This window comes from Halichoerus grypus, chromosome 9 (assembly GCF_964656455.1).
Source record: "Halichoerus grypus chromosome 9, mHalGry1.hap1.1, whole genome shotgun sequence".
NCBI lineage: Eukaryota > Metazoa > Chordata > Mammalia > Carnivora > Phocidae > Halichoerus > Halichoerus grypus.
In genome coordinates, this window is record NC_135720.1 from 10,358,668 (window position 1) to 10,370,913 (window position 12,246).

The following is a 12,246-nucleotide window of genomic DNA, read 5'->3' on the forward strand; positions in this document are numbered from 1 at the left end:
ACGGCCTAGCTGTGAGTGCCAGGCCGGCTCCTAGCTCCCAGCTGCCAGGCCCTGCTTTTTTTGTTTCTCACCATCTAGCCCCAGAATCCTTGCTCCGGTTCATCGCTCACCAAGTACCTCTTTGATTATAATTGGGCTTCCCACATAGGGGGCCTGCAGGGGACAATTGTGGGCATAGAGATCTGAGTATTTCAGATCCCCATGGTGATATTAATGTTGAATCATATGAAATTGCCACACTTGTAGTTTGAAAGCATTTGAATATTGGCAATTTTGCATAGTTGCGCCTCACTATTTCTCACTGTAGATTAATAAATTGTCATTCTGGAGCCCATAACGGTCTCCTGCGGGACTGTGAGTAGGAAGGACTTTGTCTCTGGGTGTGAACGATTTGGGATTTCTGATCCTTTAAAGTAGAGAGTTTAACTTCAAATCACACTGAAAATGATCAAGGTCATAATAGGAGGCTCTTGAGAGAATATCAGATTTCCCCCCATGGCACCTTCTTTAATTTCTCCAAGGGAATCTGCCTCCATATAAACGTCCACCATATCGGTAAGTCAATTAACTCAGCCACTTGCAAAATGATTGAATTATGACTTTGCCCGGGCTTAGACGCTGCCCACTCTTCCCAGGCTGAAGGGGTGGGTCAGTGGTATTGGGCGATGAAGGGAAAACCAAGAGAAAAGTCCAGACGCACTACTGAGGGTGGGGGTGAGAATAAACATTGAACTTGAAAGTGGCTGGGGTCCAGACAAAGAAACCACCCAAGGTGACCAGGTACAAACCACAGGCCTGACATCACAGGCTCTTGTTACGTGTCTCCAAGCCTGATTGTGACCTCAGTAAAATTCTCGGGGTGACTGGTGCTTGAATGGGTTCTTTTACCTGGCTGGAGATTTGGAGCACCTGAGCGGGCTCACAGATCCTGGTGTACAAGGCCACCTGTGCTTCGAATGGTGCTATTAAAAGGGCACCTGCTGAGGCCAAGGGAAGGAAAGCAAGGGTCCTGAGTTTTTCCAGCACGCTGCTGGGCTGCGCTGGCCCCACTGGTCTGGGCACTGCTGGCCGGAACCGGTTATCCCCAAGCACACAGGAGCAGCTACGACTCAGCACATACCCTTCCGAGCCCCAGTTTGGGGAAGAGGAGCGTATTCATCTCTGCCGGTGCTGTTACTAATGACCAAACAACAGAAATGTATTCTCTCATGGGCTGGAGGCCCGAAGTCTGAAATCAAGGCTGCGGAGTGGGGGCAGGAATCCGTTCACGCCTCTCTCCTAACTTAGGGCGTCTGCTGACAATCCTTGGTGTTCCTTGGCTGGTTGTCACATCACCCCATCTCTGCCTCCTTGGTCACATTGCCTTCCTGTCCCCACTGCTCTTCTCCTCTTTCATCTTGTCTCAGATCTCTCTCTGCCTCTCTCTTATAGGGACACTTGTCTTTGGATGTAGGGCCCGCGCGGACGATTCAGGATCATCTTCTCATCTCAAGATCCCTAACTTCATTATGTATGCAAAGGCTCTTTTTCCAAATAAGATCACATTGACAGGGTCCAGGGATTAGGACGTGGACTTTTCTTTGGGGGGGATCACCGTTCTGGGCACCACAGGGAGCCTGGGGGAGCAGGCTGGCTCAGCTTGCAAGGGCCTCCCTGGCCTGGCCCTTTGGTAGGGCCTGATGAGTGTCTCTCAACCAGGCCAGGCTTCATAAACATGACAGCCTCCTTTAGCAGCAGGTGTCATGGTCCCCATCCTGTCTTGCAAGCGGTGCCTCCCAGGAGTGGCAGGGCCATTCCCGAATTGCCTCCACTGCAGTCTCTCCCCCAGCGAACACTAACCGTGGTCTCCTTTCAAAACGTGGCAGCCTGGCTTCCTTCCCTCCCACCCTCTTCCTCCAGTCTTTACCCCAGATGGGGCCTGAGGCAGGTGCTGGGGATCCGGAATGGAAGGGCCCCAGACCAGCCCTCGCGGCCCCACAGTCTAGAGAGGCAGACAAACGGGCCCTCCCCCGCCCCCCGCCGCCCGCCCCCCAGGGTGGGGTCAGCAGCTCCCCTCTGTGCCCCGTCTGGTAGCACAGCTCACAGGTGAGGATGCCCCACGGCGCGCCAGGGGCTCTGGCCCATCATCCTGACACAGACACATACTCAGGATGCTCTGCGTCCTCTGGAACGGCTCCTAATCTCCTGGCAGTGACTAAGCACCTTTCAATCACTGCTCCAGCCATTAATTTAAGCGCCGCGTGGCCTGGATGTCCTGTTCTCCTGGAGCGCCAAGGCTGTCCACAGAGCCATTGATTTAAGAGACAATATCACTTGCTTCCAAGTTTATGAGGCAATAAACAGCCCCCGCATATTGATGAATGCCGAGGTGTTTGCTCAGCACATTTGCTGTGCACATTTATTATGGGGCTGTGCTTTAAAGCAAATGAAACTGCACTATTTTCTTTCCCCCCGGGGAGGGGGGGGGCTGTGCCCCTCCCCCAAGAGCTGTCTTAATCTAGTGGATCCCTGGTCCCTCTTCCCAGGGCGGGGATGCAGTCATGTGACCTGCGGGCCGCAGGCTGGTCCTCAGAGCTCGCCATCCCCATTCCCCGGGATCCCGGGGAGCCTCTCAGGGCCCTGACGCCCTGTTGGGAGGGTCCGGGAATAACAGGGGAAATGAAGAGCGTCGTTTTTCCGAGGGCCCCACCCGGGAGGCCTTCTTTCCGGCCTTGTCTCATCCTCCTTGGAGAAGAGCACACACGATAATAATAGAACCTAGCAACCCGCCCGCAGCCATTCCCCGCGTGGCCTAACACACCAAATAAAATTCCTTTTCATCTTGAGAAGCTGAGACGCTACAAGGCTGGGCTGCTAGTCCATAAAGATGAATCTTCAGAGCATTTACTAGCTGGAATGCCCCGTGACTCCAAACTGGTTTATGTATAAAATATTAGGAAGGTTCAGAGGAGGTGGCGAGGCTGTGTGGGGAGCCGGCAGGAGAGATTGATTGCAAACGTTGTGCCAACTGAGCAGTTCCGTGCATGCCAAACGGCGAGAGAACAACACTTGAAAAATGTATTAGATTATCCAGAACACCACACTGATTTATAGGCGCAGTAATCCCCGTCTTGCCATCCGTTTCCATAATGGAGAGAGATTAGGGTGATGGTGGCTCTGTTGGGACTTTCTGGCTCCATCTGCACCCCTGCAGCCCCGAACCCATGATGAATTACATGGTAAAAGCAGGGGTTCACACTTTGAACCGCACGTTCTGATGTGGAGGGTTTTCAGATTTGAAGCATTTCTGAGTTTGGAAAGAAAATTGACGGGATGAAGGATTCGTTTTGAAAAATCTAATAATACAGATTGCTTAAAATCACACAGAGTTTCTCAGTGAGCAAGAGAAGGCAAGATCTCCAGGAGCATGCGTGGAGTGGCTGGGGGGCTCACCTCCAGAGGGACCTCACGTGGTAGCTTCCAATGGTCCCACCTTGACGTAGCTATGGCCCCGAGCACACAGCATTTGGGGCCACGTGAGTCCGGAAAGACAAGGACAGAGCTTGCCTTGAGAAGATAAGATGCACCCTCACCTCTGTCCCCGGCCATCTGTCTACTCGGCAGGCATGAGCCAACACCCAGTATGTGTACCACGTGGTGCTAGGCATATGGGAGATGCTGAATATGGCGGGGGGGGGGGGGCCTCTGCTGTCTACTAAGGGCTTTGTGAGACACTTGAGGAAGCAAATCAGGGACCTTGTCCTCCAGAGCCTTATAATCCCAGCCAGAAGTGGGGCACAGGAGCCAGATGAATGAACAAAATCTGGAGCAAGTACACAAACCAAATAAACAAGAACAGGCATCTTGTCAAGTCAGGGGTGCGGAAGAGCAACCAAGAACTCCTGGGGAGGGGGTGAGGTGTGCTCAAGGGGACTTTTCTTTCTGGGCAAAGGGCTTCAGGGAAGTGCTGGAGAGGGGAAGTTGTCTGGATAGACACGGTCCATCCACAGGGCCTGCTCACCAATATTTTTTGCCTCTCTGGAAGACCTGTGACCCCTAGAAGCTGTCTTCCAAAAACTGTTGTAAGGAAATCTCATCGCCAAGTTTATTGTTCTAGGAAATAGTTCAAAGAACTCTTGTCTTTTCTTCCATGTCTTGTACATGCCCAAGGCCAAGACTGTTCAGGGACTCCTTGGCAGCTGTAGAAACTCCAGTAAAGTTCCCGACTCAGGACTGGAGAGTCTGCCTCTCTGCACATTCACTTCACCAACAGAGGGGATCTCGCAGGCCTGGGAGGAGGGGATGCTCTTGGGGTTGGCAGAGAGGTAATTCCGCCACCCTGCAAGACTATCAGCTGCCATAGCTGTATGTGTGAGAGAGATTGAGGGGTGACTGCCATCACCACCATCAGTACCATCACCACCATCAGCATCTTCACCATTACCACCACCACCACCACCATCACCCATTATCATTTATTCTTAATGGTGCCTGTGAGCCAAGCCCTTTGTATCTAAATTAATCCTCACAACAACCCACTGACTGAAGGACCACTATGACCTCATTTTATAGATGAGGACACTGAAGATTAAAGAGATCACCCAGATAATAAGGGACAGAGCAGGAACTCAAGTCCATGCAGCCAGACTCCACAGCCTGAGCTCACCATATACCAGACTGCCTCCCCTCCTAGGTTAGGGCCTCTGGTTGCTAGTGGTTTCTTGAAGCCTTGACCTGGGGACACTGAAAAGATCAATCACTTTAGGTCACGGGCAAGCTGCAGATGTAGCAAGAATGGAGATATGATCACTACATCCATTTGTTCTTTGTATCATTCATTCATTCATTCACCACTGATCTGCGTGGAGAAGGCATGAAGAGGCGGAAGCAGTCGCTCCCTGGAGGAGCTCATCATGGCCCTTCAGCAGCCATATATAGCCACGTCCCTGCCCCTGCCTAGAGCATGAAGGCCCAGTGGGTGTGTCTTTGCTCTGAGAGCCTCCATGGGGGCAGGAGGCAGGAAGTCTGGGCATCCTTCACCTGATGCCTCCTGTCTCTTTTCTTCCCACCATCAACCTGAATGTTAGGAACATCTTAAAAAAAAAAAAAAAAAACTACCTGCACAAGACAAAACTCTAATCCATCTTGCCTAAGACATTTTCCCTTAGATTTAAAACCGTGTGTAATTTAAGAGATATGTAATTCATGTGTCTGCATTTAAACCATCAAAGTGCTTTTAAAAGAGCTATTTGAAATCTTTGGAGCTTTATGAACCTTTAAAGTTCTTTCTTTGAAACATGGGAATCACACAGTGCCAAGGATAAAGATAGTCAAATACCAAAGGCTAGGGGTGGGTTTGAGACTCTAAATCCATGACATTTCACTTTACAAAACTGAATTTCTCATCTTTAACATCCACTTCCAATTAGGCCCGCAGGCCAACACGGAATGCTCACACCTCTGCGTGCCCCTCCACCCCGAGGATCATTACTCAGCCTGCAGCGAGTGGAGCAACCACCCGGGGGCCTGGCGCCCGTCAGCAGCTGCCCTGGGACGTGACTGTCGCAGGGGGCACCTTTTCCAATGTGCACCAAAGCGCCAAGGAGAGGGCACAAGCCTGTGGAACCAGCACCGCCCAATTTCCAGCCTGTGGCGGGGGTGGGGGGGGGGTGCGGGGGGCGCTGGTTTGAAAGGCGCATTCCTCCCGCCGCTCGCCTAGCGGTTGAATGGCCCGGGGCGGCCCCGATTCTGCTGGTGACCGGAAGTACCCCCGACACACCTGTCCCCAGGTGGGGCCTGGGCTCCCTGAGCCCTGGGGACGGGGATCGGAGAGGGCTTGGGTCCGTCCACCGCGGCCCGGCCCCGGTCCGCACGGAGCTGACCGCTCGGGAGGAGGAAAGGGAGGCGCGGGGACGCCCGTCGTGGACCTTGGCGCGGAGGCGCGCGCGGTCACCCCGCAGGGTCGTGGCTCTGGGGGGGGGGCGCTGTACCCCGAAGGGCCGTTTGCCGTCTGCGGGAGCAGCAAACCCTTCGCGGGCGGGAGGTTTGCGTTGTTCAGCGCCCGCTCAGTCCCGGGCAGAGGTCGGAGTCGTGCGTGGGCCCCAGGGAGGGCGACCCCGCGGGGACGAGCCCTTGTGCCCTCCGCCGCCGCCTCCTCGCTGGCAGGCGACCTGGGGGCGCGCCCTGCACGCGGGTCCCCGCTGCGCTCCGCCTGGGCCCCGGCAGCGCCCACCGCGCCCCGACTGGGGGCCGAGCTGGACCACCGACCCCAGACCGGCGAGAGGGGCCGCGGCCTGCGTCTGTCGTCCCAAGGCCACCCACCGCAGCGACCCGGGAGTGCCAGTGTCCCGTCTCCCGGGTCCCAACCCCGCCCGATCCCCCGCAGGCCTGGCTTCCCAGGGGCTCCTGGCTCTGCGCCTTCGCCTGACCCTAAGCCTCCTTCCTCCTCTCCTGCTGTGGGGCGCCCCCAGCCCTGCCCGCTTTTATACCCCCGGGAAGGGGGCCTTTTCCTCCTTCTCCCGCCCTCCGCCCTGCTCAGGAGCGGCCTGTAAGCCCCACTGGAGGATCCCCGTGGCCTGTTGTGCGGACTGCGACCTAAAGCAGAAGAGGGGGCCTAAGGCCGAGGAGGTCCGGACCCGGGGCCTCAGTTCTTGGCCGAATCCGGTTTTCTTCTGGTAACCGAAGGCTGGGGCTGCCCCCCCCCAACCCCCCACTTGGCAGCGTTCGGTACATCCCAGCTCCACTCTTGGGCTCTACCTAAAGCCATCAACTAGCAAGTTCCAAGTGCTAAGGAAGGCTTTTTGTCCCCTCCACTGTTGTATTTGAACAGTGGCAGAAGATTTTGAATCCTGGAGCTTTGGGTTCCCTTCCAGAGCAGGAAAGAAGGCCAGAGTTGATGTGACCAGGTTAAAACTGCCAGAGGCCAGGGTGGTCTGTGCCCTCATCCTGTTGGTGACCCCCACACCTGGCCTACTTCCCCACCGTGTCTGAGTGTCTCCCCATTAGGCCCAGTTCTGGCCCCTGGCACCCCGAGTGATTTCCAGGTCACCACCCCAGGCCTGAGTCTTCAGAGTGTCCTTTCCTGGTGACTTCAGCCATCTTCCATGACTAAGTATTGCTGACAGGAAAATCCACCCTGTCAACAAAGGAAGAAGAGCATCTCCCCCTTCACAGACCCGTCCCCCTTTCTGGTGTCCCCACTGCTTGCAATAGCTACAACCCCCAAGCACTTCGACAGCAAAAACCTTTGTCCTGGGTGGACATCTTTCTTTTCCTTGCTCTCTCAACACCAAATTCAATCTGATCCAAATCCTGCCAATCCTCTCCTTGAAATGTCACTCAGATCCACACAATGTTCAGTGAAGGTTGAGTCTTGAAGGCCACAAGCAAGAGGAAGGGTGTTCTAGGCAAGGGAACAGCAAATGCAGAGGCAAGGGGCCACGAGAGCACCCATAGTTGGGAACAAGTGAGTGTCCTGAGGCCCCTGCTGGGGGGCTCCCTGGGCCTTTCCTTTGGGCCGTTTAGAAGCCGACACATCCCTTCCAGTCTTCTGCCCTTTAGACACCCCATCTCGTGGATCGTTAAACTGATCCGAGATCCCTTGCCGTCCAGTTCTGTCTTTTGTCTCCTTCACTTCTTGGGAAGCAATGAGCTTCTGGAGTCCCTTACCCAGAGGTGAGCAGGACTTCCTGTGCACACGCTGGAACAAAGTCTAGTCCCCTCCTGCAACACAAGCCCACTTCCCTCCCAGCCTTTGAAAGCTGGGATCACACCCCCTGCTTTTCAGGACAGAAGAGGCCCAATCAAACTTTTCCACCTCGACCTCTCCTCAAAATCTCCTTGCATAGGCAGATTCCCGCCCTCCCCGCCCCACTTCCCATCTGACCCCACCTCTGGACCTTGACTCCTGGGAGATTGTGCTCCTGGAGTCACAGGGCGTTACTGAGTGCTGCCGAGCTGGGAGATGGGACGGCTGCCAGGCAGGAGGGGAAAGCTCTTTAGGCCTCTTCATGGAGAACATTTATGTTAGTTGAATAAAACAACAGCAGTCCAAGTACGTGAACTCTGCTGACCACACCCTGAAACCTCTTCTGGGAGCCAGGCTGTCTACCTAAGCTCGCGCTCATGGGAAATGACACAGCATCTTCAAATGCAAAAGGCCATGCATGACAACTAAAGATCTAAGAAGTCCCATGAACCCAGATGTCTTTACTACGTGCCTGTTCCTAGGCTTCCAGTGGAATATTTTAATATTTAAGAGCTTTTGATGGAAGCCTTCCAACAAATCACCTGGAAATGGAGAGATTTGACCTGGGGGCTTGGGTCCTCCCATCACCATGGGAACAGGTGTTGTGGAGATATGGTGGGTGAGAGGAAGGTGTAAGTGATAGAGTGCTGTACAAATACCAGTTATCGTTATTGTACTTCACGTCCCCCCGGGGGCCTCAATAGGAGCCAGTGACTTACACGATAACGAGAACAGTGATGAACGATTACGAAGTACTTACGGCTCTGAAGAATAACCCTTCATATGGAGTATTTAATCCGATCCTCAATCAGTCCTAAGAGACTAGATACCCCTGATGTCCCCACATAGAGGTAAAGAACAGAGGGGGTGACACGGCCTGCCCGCCAGCGGAGTTCTAGGTCGCTAGGCAGCCAGCCTCGGCGCGGTCCCTGTTTGGAGGATGGCCACCTCTCTCTAGCTTCCTCCTCACACACGTGTGCTAACACACGCACTTTGCCATTCCCCCCCTGGGCTCTCCTGGTCCTCCGGACTTCCTGCCAAGGGTAGAGGCCCCTCCCCATCTAGAGGGTCACGGTACGAAGTCACTGTCCCGGACGGCTGAGGGGTCACGTGCGTGGACAGGGGGTCTCTCTGGTCAGTGGCCCAGCCTCTGGGGTATCTTCTGCCATTGGCCCAAATTGTCAGCAGGGAGCCGCTCCCCGCCCAAGCTCCCGGAGTCCCACCTGGAGCCTGGGGACCACCCCTCGCTGGGTTTCCAGTGCACCCCTTAGTTTACTGCCACCGAAGAGTTGGGGATGAGGGTCGTGGCAAAGGCTGCTTTAACTCTCTGCCCTGCCTTCCGTGGTGGAACCAGTCCGCTTTTCCACACCAGCCACCCCTTCTTCCCCGGCTCCTCTCATCGCTCTCCTCCAGCCCTTTCTTGTGTCTTCAGGCCACGCTCAGGGACCTGTTCCCGGACGCCAGCGTGGGTGCCCACCCAGGCTGCTGTGCATTTAAAGAGAGCCCCTTCCTTCCCGAGCTCTGGTCATGCAGAGGCCCACCGCCCGGGCTGCACACACAAGCTGGGCCAAGGAAGCGGTCCGCTGTCAGAGGCGATCCCAGCTCCCCGCCGCCTTCAGAGGGGCACGGAAAATTCTCCTCCGACCAAAAGGCAGCGCCGGTAAAGCACCCATGGGGCAAGCCACTGTGGGGAATGCGGTATTTTTAAAGCAAAGCTTACTTGTCACCTCATGCAGGCACTAAATCAGATGCACATTATTTGAGATATCTTGGGGTAGGGGATTGGCTATGTTAAGAATAACAATGTACTCACGGTGCACTTTTCGATCTGAATTAATTTTTGTAGCTAATTCTGGCTGCCGAATGTCTTCATTTAAAATATACATATACGTGTATTTTGTTCAGTATTTTAATTAGGCCCAAAGGAATATACTTTCAAAATTTGGTACACTTCATTTGTTATATTAATGAAAAGCCACTTTAAATCAAGTTACATGTGGATATTTCATTATGTATGCTGTTCTCACACATCTCTAAAAGAGATTTACGTTACAGGTAGTAACCACAAATACTGGCAGTGGACACGCTGTTAATTTAAAATGTAAAGTTTTCTTTTGAGGTGCAGCGAAAATAGAAGGTGACCCTCCTCCCCGGGGCGGCTCCCGCCCCTGCAAAGTGGCTGCACCTCGAATTCCCAGGGGACGCTCTCCCCCACCTCCCTCCCACGTCCTCGCAGGGGCCCAGCCTCCGGCCTGCGGGGCTCCGTGGTCCACGCTGAGGATGGCCAGACCGAAGACAGAATTACAGCACGGAGGGCTGAGCGGCTGACCTGGGCTGCCGGGCCTCTGCGACTGGGAAGGAAAGGATTTGGGACTGCTGTGGCCGTGGCTCAGATATGTGGGCTCGATCGTGGCCACCTGCACACAGACACTCACACTCAGGGATCAAGGTTTCCTGCCCGGCCCCTCCCCAGTAAGGCAGACGGCCTGAAGGTGGTGGCGGCCTTGCCCTGGGCTACCGCTGAAAGTTTCTGTGTTCCGCGTGCTGTGCCAAGCGGGTCAGCCATAGGCCAGCTGGTGAAGCCACACCACCTCGCTGTGACGCGGACGGCTCTGCCCCGGTCCTTGTGTGGCACGGGAGAAAGCCGAGACTCACGTGGGTGTGGAGTTGAGATGGGAGGCCCCTGGGCCGCTTTGCTGGTCACCAGGTCCCACTGAGAGCAGGTTCTGCGGGAGCCGGACGCCCCCCCCACCCCCGCTCCCATCCCGGTTGTGGGGCCCCTGGGACACAAGCCGGGGCTGAGTCGCTAAGGAAGGCCAGTGCTTTCCATCATGGCCCCACGTGAGGAGTGAGTCATGGCTCCCTTCAACGCCGTCTGCTGACATTTCTCCTGACACGTGTCCCTGCACTAAATCTGACTTCAGTGCTTATGACGAGTTCTGTTAAATCGCATCCCCTCGCCTCAGCAGGCTTAAAGCAACCTGCACGGGAACATGAAGCAGGAAGAGGACTTTCCTGGCCTGCTGGGAACCTGGGCCTCCCTTTCCTCAGCTTTCTAGTGAGGAAGGTGGCCACAGGGACGCTTAGGATAGAAACCGCAATCAGACCTGCTTCCTTCACGTGGCCCCTAACGCCTCACACACACCTAGACGTGATTTCACTGGATCCTCCAGATGACCCTCTGCACTTTGCACCCCTTATTATTATGACCCCTGCTTTGCAGATGAGCAAACCAGGTCTCAGAGATGTCGAGCGACATGCTCCAAATCACGCGGCAGATATGGGGTGTCAGGGGAGGGCAAAGGGGTGAGTGGAAGCCCAAGGTCACTGCTGACCGACACCCGTGTTTTACAACTTTCCTAGGGACACTCAGGGTGGGGGGAGGGTTCTGATTGACATTTTAACATCTTATGCTGAAAAATAGGAATTTCAGACAACGTTCTGCATCTTAATTTTTTCAGATAAGTTTTGGATGTATAGGCAAGTATCTTACGGCCGGCTGGCTGGTATTCAGCAGCATACGTGCTGAAATGGCCTCTTTGTAGAAAGTTAGGATAAATATGGCAGTTGAGTGACTGAAGAAGTGTTTCACACAATATTTGGAGCTCATATTTGGCCTGAATTTTAAAAATCATAATTATGAATAACAATATATAATGGCTACAATTTATTGAGCACCTGCTCATTGGGGCCAGGTCTATTATGTCATCAATTCAAGTTGCACACACCTGCTTGCTGGCCCCTCTATCCTGTCACACCGGCCTGTTTGGCTGAGGACCACATCAGACTCTTTCTGACCTCAGGGCCATTGCATGTGCTATTCTGTCTGCCTGGAATGCTCACCCCTGGGCTTTGGATATGGAGGCTTCTTCCCATCCCCCAGGACTCCGGGAGCCCATCCCTAACCATCCAGTCGGCACCTGGGGAGGCTCTCGCAGAGCGTTGGCTTTTTCTTCCCAGCACCCACCAGAATCCTGGAATTATCTTATTCTCATATTTCCTTATTTGTTTTCTTTCTTTCCCACTTAGGGTTGTCAGATAAAATATAGGATGCCCAGTTAAATATGAATTTCAGATAAACAGCAAATATTGATACTTGCATTAAAAAAAATGTTGTTTATCTGAAATTCACACTTAACTGGGCATCCTATATACTTATTTGCTAAATGTGGCAACCCTATTCCCACCAGCCCAAAGGCTACATAAAGAAAGAGACTATATGGTCCAGCAACGAATTCCCAGGGCCTGGCTCACAGTGGGCACTCAGGAATTATTTACTGAACACACCTAGGAAGTGTCTGCATGGAGATTTCAACGCTGCAGCCGGGCCCTTCCAGATAGTGCACAGAACAGCACCATCCCTGGCCGGACCATGGCACCCACCCCTCTGCACAGGGGATCAGCACCCCGGGCCATTCCCAATCCCCATTGTCAAGAGGCCAGGATCCAGAGCAGATCAGCACGGTTCAAGTAAGCTGTCTCTGACACCCTTAAAACTGCGTAGAAAACAGGAGAAACAA